Source organism: Ambystoma mexicanum, chromosome 1q (genome assembly GCF_040938575.1).
Source record: "Ambystoma mexicanum isolate Mex_15411 chromosome 1q, UKY_AmexF1_1, whole genome shotgun sequence".
Taxonomy (NCBI): Eukaryota; Metazoa; Chordata; class Amphibia; order Caudata; family Ambystomatidae; genus Ambystoma; species Ambystoma mexicanum.
In genome coordinates this window covers 425530008-425545082 of record NC_090922.1, presented here as the reverse complement: position 1 = coordinate 425545082, position 15075 = coordinate 425530008, and the positions used below count along the sequence as shown (strand labels likewise).

The following is a 15075-nucleotide window of genomic DNA, read 5'->3' as shown; positions in this document are numbered from 1 at the left end:
TACAGTGGACGTCACACTAGGGATAGTATTACTGGCACGCCTGTGTCGACGCCCATTTTCAAGTTTCGAAAAACAAACTAATAGTCCGCAGCTTCCACTAGATGTCGGCCTATGCACAGCATGTGATCTAAGCAGATTCCACAAGCCTCAGAAATATATATATATTTTTTTTTTATTTGCGAGATTATAATCGCCGAAAGGTTTCAAAAGGAAAAAGGTAAAAGATGTGAAGTTGAAGCATCCACAAGAGATACCATTTTCTAATTTAGGTAAAGTTCGACTGGTGTCTCAATTCATTTCAGCTCGCCGCTGGCCTTCAGAAAAATCGTTTGGAGTTTTTGAAGCAGTATTGGCAAAGATTTGATCCAAGATTTTTACTGCTGCAATGGCCCACGAGGTCCTTTCTCCACCAATCAGGCGTGACCACCATAGCTACGGGAGCTTTTGCAAGATGATGGGACAAGTAGGGAGATCGAAAATGCCGAGTTCCTGGGCAAGACAATAACAGATGTCGGAGTGAATCAGGTTCTGAAAAGTACATCACAAAAACGGCAGCTGTTTGTAGGCGAAATGCCTCTCATCTTCATTATCTCGTTTGATGGCAAAAGGTTTAGACATTCCCTTAATAAAGTAGATCTACATTTTTTAGAGGGATATCTCTTAAGAAATGGCTGGATTTAATTTAGCTTTCTTGCTGTTCGTGGCAAATGAGCAGACAGTTTATATGTAAAGGCTTTATCTAGAGTAGCAATCCAATCAAGATTGTCAAGTCTTTTTTTGGTTTTCATCAGGTTTTGTAAAAGTTCTTCTTCGGAGCTACCACACTCTTCCAGTTTGACTTTACAGTCGGTTTCCCACTGAGTCAGCAGTTTACATGTTCCGGAATTCATCTCGGTCCTCAGCAGCGTGAAAATGGGAGGACTAGAACAGTCGATGGTTTTTCGGTATAACATTATGCTGTTTCGAGCAACAATTTTACCAAAGTGAGTTTAGAGATAATTCTCGCCTAATCAAGATCAAGGGCATCGATTTGGGGAGATTTAGGACGGTACGCCAAAAAAGGCTTTCAAGTGTGGACCAAATTGATTTTGGGAGGAACGGCAAGGCCTCTGCCCCATATGTAATAGAAGGTATTACTTTCACTAGGTAGAACTTTAGTATCGGGAGCAAGGAATATCGACCATACTTTTTGTCGAGGATCTTTGCTTGGGAAGTAAGAGTTCGCATTTTTCTGTGAAGATGAAATTGCATTGCCTTTTCTCCTTTTGTACTGTCCAACAAGACGCCTAGATATTTGAATTCCAGGACCTGGTCAACTTGGTCGCATTCCAAATACCAGTTGTGTTTGTCGTGTTTCTTTTTGGCTTTCTCTAGGACCAAGATCTTTGTTTTAGATTTGTTTACTTCTAGATCATTGGCCGTTGTATACTTTGTAAGGGAGTCCAACTGACGTTGTAGGCCTATGGCTGTTTGGTCCAACTGGATCAAATCGTCTGCATACAAAAGACGAGGCACCTTCGCTTGGCCAATTTTCGGAGGAAAGATCTAATCGAAGCGTTTGCTTCTTTATAATCACTGATGTATGCCAAGAAGACAGCCGGCGCCAGAGGACAACCTTGCTCGAGTCCGCGTGTTTTAGGAATCTCGGATGAGAGTAGATCATGATTGGTCATCCGCAAACGAATGCTGGTGTCAGAGTGCAAGGCTTTTAGGGGACCTAAAATGTCCGACAGACAGTCCCAGGATTCCAACTTCTGGCAAAGTATCGAACTATTTACAAGGTCAAATGCCCGAGTAAGGTCTATATGAATGCCAGATAGACCCTTGGGCTCCCTTCAAAGACTTTGGCTTTAAGGACACTGAGGAGCATGATGTTGATGCTAGTACCAGTTATTTTCTTGAATCCTGATTGAAATTGGTCGGCACAAGGAGCGTTTGTTGGCCATGATTGACAGCAGGCTTCCGTAGACTTTGCCGATTACATCTAGCAAGGCCACTGGGCGAATGTTCTCAGGATCGTTTTTACTGCCTTTTTTATAAATCAGGACGATAACAGACGTTGTCGGTGATGGAGGAATTTTTCTTAGAGTTGAACATCGAATATTTGGCTTAGTAAATTAGACCACTCAACGGGTGATCTTTTTAGATCTACGTTCGTGATGCCATCCGGCCCCGGAGCTCTCGAGTTTTTGAGCTTTGTTATAGCCAGCCTAATCTCCTCAATGTCGTGGAGTGCAACCCAAAGAGAAGTTTCAGAGGATGGTAATGGTTCTAGTGGCGAAGTGGGGGATTTGAACAGCTTTGAATAGAATCTCACCCAACTTTGTTCAGAGATTCCATTTGTTAAAAAGTTCATCTGGTGCCTTACCCAGTGGTCTGATCAACTTCCAAATGTTTTAAAATTTGAGTTATTGACTCGTAACATGGCAATAGAGTCCCGTTGGTAAAGGGCGAGCCGATAAGATCTCAACCAAGACTTGTAGCTCCTCGCTGCCTCTTTAGCGCTAGCCATATTTTGGACAGTGTTTTGGCGGGAGGCTAGCCTTTTGCCTTTCCAAACTTTGTTTCGATTGAATGCCAAGAGGAGATCGAAGATGTGAGTGTAGTGTTTCTGCTCATTGGCTGTCTGCTTGGGCTTTTTGTTTATTCCTCTGAATGGTTCCAAAAGAGGTCTGTAGTCGACTTGTTTGACGTTTGTTTTGTTTGTTTTATTGTTTGTAATGCGCACCTAACCCGGAGTTAGCAGTGCGCAGGAGCAAAAAGAGGATTGTATAGCTTAGGTTACATAGATCACTGTAGATGGGTCCAGCTAAGGGTTACAGTACTGGACGCATCACAACATTGAAGACAGAGTACTTTAAGTCATATTTACATAAAATATACACAAGATTACAGGTTTATATTATAACTGAGCGCAATAAATACTTTAAATGTGATGTTCCTTAATCCAAGAAATAAGATTGGATCTAAAGTGTAAGTAAGGAAGGTCTTCCCTTAGGGGCGGGGGGGGGGGGGCGGTAGGGAGTTCCAATGTTGTGCTACTTTGCCGGGGAAGCTGCTCCCTCCAGTCATAATGCGTTTGAATCTTGGCATCAGTAGAAGGTTTGAGTTGGCTGTTCTAGTAGGGCGGCCGGAAGCTTGTCTAGTGACTCTCGTTATAAGATATTGAGGGGCAGACTGGTGGTGACATTTGTGGGTCAGTGAGAGGGCTTTGAGGAAGATCTTGTCTTTCGTAGAGAGCCAGTGAACAGATCTTCTAGTGTCTGAAATGTGGGCTTTTTTTGGGAGACTTAAAGCTGCTCTTAAGGCATTATTTTGCAGAATTTGGATCTTGTTTGTAATGTATTTGTTGCTGCCTACATAGAGCGCATTGCAGTAGTCCAGTTTGGACAAGATCAAGGCTCTAGCTAGGGTGATACAGTTATTGGAAGAGAGGAAGGGTTTGGCTGCTCTTATAAGTTTGCAAGTGTAGGAGGTAGCTGAGGCCATAGCGTTTACTTGTTTTTTGAAAGTTAGTGTAGAGTCTAGATGGAAGCCAAGGGTTTTAAACTCCTTGGCCACAGCAATGATGTTATTATCGATTTTGAAAGAAGAATAGTTCTGGCCTAGTTTATTGAGGTTGGATGTCGTGCCTAGGATGAGTAGTTCAGTTTTTTCATCATTCAGGCATAGACTGTGTGAGGCCATCCATGCCTGAATGATGAGGTACACTCTATTTACAAAGGCCAAATCCTTATCATAATCCCCCGTCAGCGGGATGAGGATCTGAGTATCATCAGCGCAGTTCGTGTAGGTGATACCCAGACCGTCAATATCATCGAAAAGGGGCTTTGTGAAGATGTTGTACAAAGTGGGAGAGACACAAGAGCCCTGTGGCACACCACAAGTAATGGGAATTGGATCAGCAGCTGCTAGCGGGGAGAGAACTCGCATTGTTCTGTTGTTAACAAAGGATTGAATCCAATCAATAGCCTCTTGGGAGAAGTGGGCTGCCGACTCTAGTTGGTTGCAGAGAATCCTATGGTCAACCAGATCAAATGCTGCTGAGGGATCAAGGAGCAACAGTAGTGCCGTCTTACCCTCGTCTCTCAACTCATCTATTTGTGTCTTAAGGTCTATAAGCGCATTCTCAGTTCCATGTTGGGGTCTGAAGCCTGACTGTCTTACTCCTAGAAGATGGTTAAGTTCAAGGTAATGTTGAATTTGTAAATATGCTATTTTGTCGAGGATTTTAAGTAGGAATGGCACTGTAGTGATAGGGCGGTAATTAGTAGGGATGGAAGGATCTAAATTTAGTTTTTTGAGGAGTGGGAGAACGCAGGAATGTTTCAAGTTATTAGGTATAGTGCCTGAGGTGAAGGAGACGTTTATTAATTTGGTGATAAAAGGTGAAAGTTTGCACGCAGCATCTTTTATAAATTGTCCTGGGCATAAGTCACCATGGCAGTTGGAGGGTTTGAGGGTAAGGATGACTTTTTCGACTTCCTCAGTGGATACTTTATGAAAGTTAAAGTAGGGAATGAGCCCGTGGGGTGGAGGCAAGATAGCTTGCGGCCCTGGCACATTAGTATTATTGGGTTTGGAGGTAGTGAGGAGCCTGTCTTTTTTGTTATTGATCTTGGTCTGAAGGGTTATTTTATTGGCCAGAGCATTTTGTATGCCTGTGCACCAATTTTTGTCTTTAAGGAAGGAGTCAGGGGTTTGGATCGGGATTCTACCTCTTTCAAAAAAGCAAAAAGCTCTTTGGTATTAGACTTAGCTTGGGCGATTCGGAGGTTGTAGAATAATGTCTTTTGTAGAGGGCGGCTATTTTTCTCAAATTGTTCTTGTTAGTCTCTGAAGGATATGACCTCCAAGATTTTTTACATCAGCGTTTCTCTTGTCTCTCAGCTTTTAGGTGAGGGGAGAACCAAGTATTAAGTCTTGATGTCTTTCACAAACAAACGTAGTCGGTTTCCGTTTCCCATTGGTTCAATAGCTGTTGCATAGTAGGAATTTGATGTTTTGGATGAGGTCCATTTTATATACAGGAGAATGTGGTCACTTTGCGTTGTTTTATCACTTTTGCCTCCATTAAGAGTGGTAAAAATGATTGTGAAGCAAAAATATAGTCAATGACGGAGTGTGCACCACCCTTTTCCATATTGGAGTGGTGTTTGAGTCAAGGGCCATATTGAAGACGTTTCTTGATGACATTAAGTCGCACCAAGCCTTGCCTTGAGAATCACACTGGGCATCAGTTTTGGCTGTTGGCCGAGGTGTTGTGGGTGTACAGTTCGTGTTTTTAGTACCACAAATCTGTAAATGTAGTCGATTGTTGCCGTAACCAAGTCCAGCAAGGTTTCTGTTAGGATCCCCTTTGGGTTTCAGTAGATGTTGGTGATCATGAGCTCCGACGAGCACATCCTACCCGTCAACTCGTCTTTACATGACCATGAAAGTAATGCTGTTAGAACGAACGGGTGTACCAAGAGAATTTTCTCTATGTGTAGACCGCTTCCAAGACGGACGGCGATTAGCAGGCCAGAGGTAGGGCGACACTTTTCGCCGACCATCGTTGGAGAAAATGCTATCTCGAAGCCATCCAAAATTGGTTTGTCTTGGAGCTAAAGTTCTTGTATACATAGCATATTGAAGACTCCCAAGTCTATCTCGTCAGGAATTGTCAGTTGTTGAAAACCCCTTGTATTGCAGCAGCCGAAAGAAAGTGTTGAGTGTGCCTGGATGATGGAGTGAGGGGGTGATGGCTATTTGTGAAGTCTTTCTGCGAGGACTTTAGCGAACCATGACCAGGATTGCTCTTTTAGATCTGGTCTTGCCAATCCTCTTTATTGTCGTTGCTCTTTCTTTACAGTCTGGAGCAGTAGTTCTTTCGTTGTTTAGCTCGGGTCCATTTGGGCGGCGAGAAGTGTCAGGCTTTGTTGGTGAATAAACAATATTTCGGCCTCTTGTGCATTCAGTTGGCCTCCCCTGGAGGCTCCCTGATCCTGATGCTGCCTCGTTTGGTTGTTCAAGATGGTGGTTTGACCAGGTCGTTTTTACCTGATCAAAATTATGGACCAGGTTGGCGTCTTGGTGAGTTTTCCTCTGCTTCTTCAATTGATTGTGGGTTTGGTCGGTGGTATGCAAGGATTTGGCAGTAGATTAGATCAAAGCCTTGCTTGTAGAGCATATCCGAAGCCCTTTTTAACATGTTATCCGCTGTTTTAGAAGATGTATATAAATGGAACATAGCTTTTTTTCCCTTTGTGGGCCGGTTCCACAATTTTAAAATCTTCAGATTTTATCGATTTAAGGGAAGATAGACTGTGGAACAGATTTAGGACTGTGCGTCTGTTTAGGACCATGTATTTTGAGTTTCCTCAGCGTTGTCTGAGCCTAAACGATGGCTCAGCTCTAGCATGGTCTTCTCGGTGAGAAGTGCGTCTTTTAGCAGGGATAGCACCTGTTGCTCTCAACAGTTTCTTCTGGTCTTGGTTCAAGTTGGAACGTCGCTTTCCATGCTTAAGGTCAGAAATGTCTTGTAGCGATCTTTCTCTAGGCCTGTGGCTTTCCCTTGGCAGGTAGTTTGGACATTCGTTAGCCAATTTTCTAGGGCTACCCAATGAGAGTTTGCGGTGGGGTGTGCTTTTTCATGTCAGAAAGATTTTTGAAACGGTCACTTAAAGACCTAAAGCTTTGTGGGTCGACTTGGATGGTTTGAGACTTGTTTGCTGAAGCACTTGACAATTTCACTCGAGTCTCCCATAGGCTACCTTCAGGCTCCTTGTGATGTACACTGAGGTCCATCAAGTCATTTTGGTTCAAAAAGTCTTTGTTGATCTTGGTGAAGGTTGTGTTGGAGAGTCCTCATCCTCGTGGTCGTTTGAATCAGCAGGTTCCACTGATGGCAATGGAGTTAATTTGACTTTATCTTGGAGCAAAGCTGCTTTTGTCGATTTTCCCTTCATTAGTTGCAGTGTTACTGGTTTTGAAGACTTTGAAGACTGTTGACAGAATTATTTGTCGTTTTTTGCTGCTTTAACTGTTGAAAATATGCTTGCACTGCAGTTTAAAGACCCCTTTACTGTCGAGGGGTTTTTAAGAGTGGACTACCTCACGGGTTTTGTTGATATAGACACCACTTGGTCGTCCCTGCAAATCACTTCGTTGTCAGAAAAGATGGTTTGTATTCCGACAGGAGTAGAACAAGTTACTCTCTTACCTGGTAACGTTCTTTCGATGGGATGGTCCGACGACGTATTCCATATCTGTGACAGGAATCACCACAGCTGTGCTGCTTCGGAAAATCTTTTGGCGTCTACGTCCTGCGTCGATGACGTCGATACGCCGTCCTCGAGGACCTCCTCCGATGGCCAACGTCACCAGATGTTATAAGTAGGACGCACGCCGCCGGTAGCCTCAGTTGTAGTTTTTTCCCAGAACGTGTGGCACCAGGCTTCTGCCAGTCTGACCACACAAAGCCTTGCGGAAACGTACGCTGCAATCGCATAAGAAATTCTGTAGCAGGGAAGGCAGGGAGGGAGCGATATGGAATACGTCGCCGGACAATCCCATCGAAAGAATGTTACCAGGTAAGAGAGTAACTTGTTCTTCGAGGGGATTGGGTCCTCCGACATATTCCATATCTATGACAGACTCCCAAAGCAGTACCAATGCAAGGAGGTGGGAAAATAATTTAGAATACAGACATTTAGAATGCCCAATCAAATTGCGGAGCAAAGGACCGCCTTGCCAAAGGCCAGATCCTGCCCACGGATGGAATCAAGGGAATAGTGACGTACAAAACTATGTACCGAAGCCCAGGTGGCTGCATCACAGATGTTACGAATAGGAACACCCCTCTGTAGGGCAGTAGAGGCAACCATACCCCTGGTAGAATGGGCCCACAAGCCGACCAGTGGGTCCTTACCCGCCAAACAGTAACACTCAGAAATAGCCAGAATAATCCAGCGAGACAAAGTCTGTTTCATCACAGCTTGTCCCAAACGCTTTCCAGCGTAACCAATGAAGAGATGATCGGCCACACTGACCCGGGACATGCGTGAAATCTAGAAGCTTAACGCTCTCGTAGGATCAAGCCTATGGAGCCTCTCCTCTTCCTTACCAGGATGTGGAGGAGGATTAAACGCCGGAAGAACAACCTTCTGGCCTAAATGAAATTCTGACACCACCTTCGGAAGAAAGGAAGGACGAACTCTAAGGACAACCCTGTCCTTATGAAACACAGTGAAGGATGGCTGAACTGAAAGTGCCTGTAACTCACTCACTCTGCGAGCGGAAGTGACCGCAACCAAAAATACAGTTTTAAGAGTTAACAGTCTCAAAGGGCATGAATGCAAAGGCTCAAACGGAGCACCCATCAGAAACTTGAGAACAAGGTTCAAATCCCAACCGGGCACCTGGAAAGGTGACGGAGGAAACACATTAGTGAGCCGTTTCAGAAACTGAGAAATTAAAGGAATATTAAAATAGGAACACTCTGCAGACGAGCGCTTAAATATGTATAGCGCCGTCAGGTAACCTTTAACGGTACCCACTTGCAAGCCCCTGTGGGCCAAAGAAAGCAAAAAAGACAGAACCATGGGAATGTCACATGCAAAAGGATCCACATTCTTAACCCTGCACCAGTCGCAGAACTTACGCCAATGGCAACAGTACAGGGACTTTGTTGCTGGCCGTCTGGCCAAGAGCAACACCTGCATCACGTCTTCAGGGAGGTCCCAATCCTTAAACCTCAACCTTTCAGAAACCAAGCGTGAAGGTTGAGGAATCTGACCTCTGGATGGAGAACCTGACCGCCCCCCCCCTCCTGTGAGAGCAGATCATCTCGGTAGGGAAGACGATATGGAGGGCAGATGGACAAGTCAAGAAGGTCTGGGTACCAAGTCCTCCGGGCCCACGCCAGAGCAATGAGGATCATCCGGGAACCGAACCTCCGTAACCTCCGCAGTACTTGCAGGATAACAGGGACTGGAGGAAACGCGTACACCAGTGGGAATGACCACTGCACCACAAACGTGCCTCCTAAGGTTCCTTTTGGAGGAAATTCCCGCGAGCAGAACCTCTTGCACTTCCAGTTGACACTGGAGGCGAAGAGATCCACTTGAGGGGTCCCCCACATGGCGAAGATCTCCAGGAGAATCTCCTGAGCCAACTCCCACTCGTGAGAGATCACGCTCTGCCTGCTCAGAGGGTCCGCCGTCTCGTTTTCATCTCCGGTCAGATGAACTGCCGACATCGAAACTTCCTGCTGGATTGCCCAGAACCAGAGCTGCATCTCCTCCCTGCACAGAGGAAGTGACCCTGCCCCCCCCTTTTTGTTGAGATAGTGCATGGCCACTGTGTTGTCCGTCAGGATCAGGGCATTCTTCCCTCGCACAGTCGGGAGAAAAGCCTTCAGGGCTAGCCTGACGGCCCTCAGCTCCAACAGATTGATATGGAGTCTGGACTCCGACGAAGACCAATGACCGCTAACTGTCAACTCGTTGGCATGAGCTCCCCATCCCGTGAGGGATGCGTCCGTCACGATCGACACCTCCGGCCAGGGTAGCCAAAATGGAGCGTCCTTCATCAGATTGTCCTCGACGGCCCACCACAGAAGGTTCTGGGCGACCGACGATGGCACCTGAACAGGGTCCGACATCCTGCCGGAGGTCTGAGACCACTGGAGCTTGAGTGCCCATTGCAAAGATCTCATCCGCAACCTGGCCTCTGGCATCAGAAGAATGCAGGATGACATGAGGCCGAGCAATCTCAAGAGCTGAAGCGGCTGCGGCGTTGCCTGAGGGCAAAGAGGCAACTGCTTGCGCGGCCTTGGCACCTCGAGTACCTTGTTTTCCACCTCTGGCACTCTTACTGTGGCCCCTTTGACTTGCAGCTCCTCTTGCTGCACTAAAGGATGAGTAATAACGAAAGGAACCTCCCCTCCATTGCTGTCCCCTAGGACGAAAAGGCGGAGGTCTGCAACCTCTCAAGGCTCTCGTCAGCCTTGCTGCCAAAAAGATGTTCACCATCAAAGGGCATGTTAAGGAGCCTGGCTTGCACATCAGGAGCAAACCCTGACTTCTTCAACCACGCAAACCTGCGTATCAGGGTGCTCGCCGCCAGGGACCGGCTGACACAGTCTGCCATGTCCAAACCCGACTGAACGGACTCGCACATGGCATCCTTGCCATCCAGAATAATAGCAAGAAAACCATCCCGTTCGTTCCCTTCCGGAATATGTTCAGCCGCTAAGGCAATACAGTTCCACGGAGTGTGCGTGAAACGAGACAAGGCACATACGGAGTTGGCTGCCTGAAGCGCCATGCCCCCTGAAGAAAACACTTTTTTCGCCCAGCCATCAAAAACGCTTGTCGTCCCCATCAGGAGGGATGCTAGGATACAACGCCTGCTCAGCTAGGGCCGTAGCCGCATGCACCACCAAACTCTCCGGAGTGGGGTGCGTGGTCAAGTAGCAGGGGTCACTACTTGCTGGGCGGTATTTTCGCGGCAGACTTGCCCACTGCCGGGAGACTCTCCGGGGCAGTCCAAGGCGCTGCTACCCTTCTTTGCAGAGCCATATGGAATTGCAGTACCGGGTCAGTGGGTGGACCTTGACCGAGGATATCCGTAAGGTCATCCTGCACAAAATCGACTGGGGGCGCCGACCAGCCCAAGTAGTCTGAGACCCTCGACATAAGGCGCCGGTACGATGACTCGGCATGGGTGCCAGGCTCAGGCCTACAGAACTCCACCTCCGGAGAGGTGTCCAGACCACTGGTGTCATGTAGTGACTGACGCAAGTCCTCAATCTGGCTATGACCAGAAAGAATCTCATCTCGTACCGTGTCCGGAACCAACCCATCTTCAGAACCCTCTTCCACCTCGGAAATATAATCCATATGCTGGAAAGTGGGCATTGAATAGGGGAGAAAGACCAGTTTTCCCTCGGCCAGAGCCTTTCTAGGGGGTTCCCCCGTGCTATGGGGTACCTCCGACACCACAGCCTCGAAAGGCGTCGAGTGAAACAGCGTCGACGTCGAGTGAATCGGCGTAGATGTCGAGCACAGCGCCAACAACATCGACGGCTTCGACACAGGCCTCGAGGGAGTCCTGAGCGTGTCCTTCGACATCCTGGCCCCCGAAGGCGTCGACGACCTCCTCGGAGGCGGACCCTCGAGAGAGTCTGTCGACGACCTCGGCGCCACCGGCGTCGATGTCTTCTTCGAAGACTGCACAGGTGCACACGGGCTCGAGCGCGTCGAGGACATGGACCTGGAACGGGCTACTGGAACGATTACCCTTGTCCGAGCGGGACCTCTCCCGCAAATCGTGCCGACCACCCCAGCCCGAAGGCGTACGAGCGGTGTCTCCAGTACGGTCACAACCAACCCCTCTCGGAGGCGCGGACGGACCGGAGCCCTGCGATTCAAGAATCGCCAACATTTTCTTCCCAAAGGAAGCCCACACCTCTGGAGAGGAACGCTTGGTGGGATAAGAAACCTGCCGACGAGCGGAGTCCTCGATGAGGACGGGGAAGGCGACCGATGACAGCGCTTCCGGGAGTGCCTCAAAGAGGCAGAGGAGTAGTGGGACCAACTCTGGGACCGAGACCCCCCTAGACTTACGACTACGATGCGGAGAGTCGCCCATCGAATCATCCGTCGAAAGCCCAGTGGACCTTACCTCCCGGGGCTTGGACACCTCACCAACCGACAGCTTCTTCTTATGTTCCAGCAAGGCCTTGGACGTAAGCGACTGGCAGTCGACACAATCATCCGTGTCGTGGGCCTCCCCGAGGCACCAGAGGCAGGCGTTGTGCGAGTTCGTCACCAACATCTTGGACCCGCAGTCCCCACACTTCTTGAAGCCCGGATAAGGGGTGGAAGAAGAGGAAGACATCCCGATAATACTTTACACAAAACGAACAGGTTCGAAGAACCGAAAGAACAGCAACTCCAAAGAGTCGAGGCGTGCCGAGATCTCCGAAGCGAACACGTTCGCGGAAAAAAAACGGAACTGAGGCTACGGGTGTCGTGCATCCTACTTATAACATCTGGTGACATCGGCCGTCGTAGGAGGTCATTGACGCAGGACGCAGAAAGATTTTCCGAAGCAGCACAGCTGTGTTGATTACTGTCATAGATATGGAATACGTCGGAGGACCCAATCCCCTCGAATTAATGTTACTGGTTAAAGTCTCGCTTTGTTTGGTCAAGGTGCCCCAAGTTAACAATGCATTCATTCCGCTCTGCTTTTGGTGTAAATTTAAAGCAGGCGGATCTGTTTGTGTGCCTAGATCCACAGAGTTTGGGGTACCTAGATGTAACTTTTTCAGAAGGCTTTCAGCTACTGAGCAGAGATGGTTTATTTGGTCCAAGGAGGGAGTGCTGTTTTGGCGTCGTTCCAGGGTATTTATATAGCCCTCCAAGAAAAATTAACTTAGAGTGCATCATAGCGAAAATTGAAGTATGGTCCTTGAGGGTGTCGTTGATCGACTCAAAGTTTACAAAAAGGTGCCAAGGCTATTGAGACCGAGGACATGATAGAAAAAATGTCAGGCTTTTTAGGAGGTGTTTCCTTTGAGGTGGGATAAGGAAAGTCACTCAGTCTTCTAGTAGGAAGATGATCAGGAGTCAGAGGTGTCGATGGAAGTTTCTCATGGTAAACATATTTTTGTTGTGATTTTTCTAGTGACTTTGAGCCATCAAAAGCCTTATGAGAATCTAGATTGACCTCCTTTGTCGGTTGAGGCTTCTTTGCGGGAGCTTTGCCCCGAGAGATCTCCGGGGTCAGGCTTAAATGCACCTCACAAAGAGGGCTTTTGGCCGAAACCGTCGACACCTGATTTGAGGTCAATGGTAAGACTACTTTAGGGGTTTCTGGTTGAGGTCTGTTGATTGGTGTTTAGGGGCACAGTTTTGGTCGTCCAGTGGTAGTCCATTTGCCAAGGGGTTACTAATGTCACTCTCTGGTTCAACTTCCAGCATGGAGCTGATTGCCAACTTGGTGCTTTGAACTGTAGTAACCGGGTTTAGGAAAAGAGGGGCTGAGTCCCGGGAAGCTGGGTCACGACCAAAATGCCATCTCGGACTGCCAGAAGTCGAGGGCCTCAGGCTATTTCCTCCGTCTGCTGTTGGGCGAGTTTTGATCGTAGCCTGAGGGTCCTGGAAGGCCTCCAAGAGATCTGTGTCTGAGACTTCTCCCTGGCTGCACTGCTTCCGCCTGATGCTTTTAGTGAGAAAAGTCTTTAGAGAATTCTCTAAGGGGAACAAAGTCGACGACGTAATCTGTAGCGCACTCCTAGATGGTTGTTTTATTTTAGATCTTTTGTTCTGAGCAGTGGTGCCCTTCCGTTTGTTGTTTTGGCCATATGGAGGTGCTTGAAGTTTTGACAGTTTTGACAAAGTGCCAGTGCACTTTTGTCTTGGTTGCAGCGACTTTGTTAAACCTGGTTTACTCCTCAAGGGCTTGGGCATTGTGGCGACTCGTTAGGTGCCAAGTTCCAGCCTTTTTGAGCTGCCTACTTGAAGGTTGTGTCAAGTTCCAAAGTTGGAGGAGAAAGCGTATTTAGGACGATAGGTGTATGAGAATCATGGCTTTTGTAGTTTTTAGATCTTTTGATCCTGGCTGCTTTTTCGAGCCAGAGGCATGGTTTTCCTCCTCCGGAGCGTGGATGTAGACTGTACCCTCTGAGGGTCCAGGACTGCGTATTTCCACATTGTTCGCTTCCAGGCCCTGTTCCTGTGGTACAGGCTGTTTTTCTGTGGCGCCGACTCACAAGGGCCAGCGGCCGTGACCATGTTTTCTTCAGGCAGGCACTGGAGTTCTCTGGCCTGGCCCCGCCGGCCCCTTGCCTCCACAGGAGCCTCCAGTCCTCCTCTGAGAGCCGCGGGTATCCCGCTGTCCGCAGGTGATTTTATGGGCCGGCTCGGAGGCTTGGGGACAGGGGCAGGAAGAGACGGCTGAAAAGAAAAGGTCCGTGGGCGGATCAAGGGTGCCACCTCACCTGCTTCCAGTGCTTCCTGTACTTCGTTGGTTGCTTCGACAGTTGTGCAGACCGGCGAACGGGGTAAGTGATCCTGCTTCTCGAGGGCATTTTTCTGCTTGCCGTCACGGAACTTTACAGGATGCGAGCTTTTAACATCGATCCCTTTGTTGGTACTTTTGAGAGGGACTGGGGCGAGGGCAAGCCCGATGTAGCCGCAGTCGTAGGACGGAGCTATGGAGCCTACAACAGTCCTCCTCCTGGCTTTTAGCATTGGATTCTTTTAGCATTTTGGCATTGGATTCTTCACAGGAGGGGGCCAGGTAGGGCGTCTCTCCCTCCGCCCTCTCCACCATAGACTGCTGCAGACTGCCCACCACTCTGCGTCCGCTCCGTGGGAACTATGAGTCTTTGTAGAGACGCCGCCAAACAACAGTCACTGTAAACAGACTGTCAGAGAGAGAATGCAGCAGACTGCCCACTCTCACACCACTCCGCGTCCGCTCCGCGGGAACTATGAGTCTTTGTAGAGACGCCGCCAAACAACAGTCACTGTAAACAGACTGTCAGAGAGGGACTGCCGCAGACTGCCCACTCTCACACTCATTTCAATGAATACCTACATTTATTTGCATTTTTTTTAAAGTGCTCACACAGCCCGGGGGCATCGAGGCGCAGTTACAGGAATATGTTATAACGCGCTTAATAGCCAGAGGTTTCTAAGCGCGGACCAGGGGATCGAACCTGTGTTGCTTCGTGTCGTCTTGTTTCCAAGGCGAGCACGTTGCTGCTGAGCTATCCTCTCAGCACATCCTGTGTCTTTATGAAAAAGCAGACTTATGTTTTTCACCCACTGTGTCGACCTAAGGGATTCTCATCAACATTTTTAAAACTGTATTTATTGTTATATTTCATCTTAAGCAGAACAAAAGAACCCAAAACACATGTCAACAATAGCCCCCATTGCCCCCACCCTACACAATCTAAGTCATAGCCATGCCACCCCCAGCACGTCCAGCTCCAAAAGAATGTCTTAATCACAGGAAGTCAATAAACCTTAGGTTTTGTGGGCACCACTGGATCACTTTGCAGGTACACCAAAA

At 48.1% G+C, this 15075-nt stretch overlaps 1 protein-coding gene across 2 annotated transcripts in view; it reads right to left on the bottom strand.

The window, feature by feature from the left end:
• The window catches only part of DUS2 (dihydrouridine synthase 2), a 1290787-nt gene that overhangs the window by 449461 nt on the left and 826251 nt on the right, over window positions 1-15075 (bottom strand). The gene's annotated exons all lie outside the window — the stretch shown is intronic.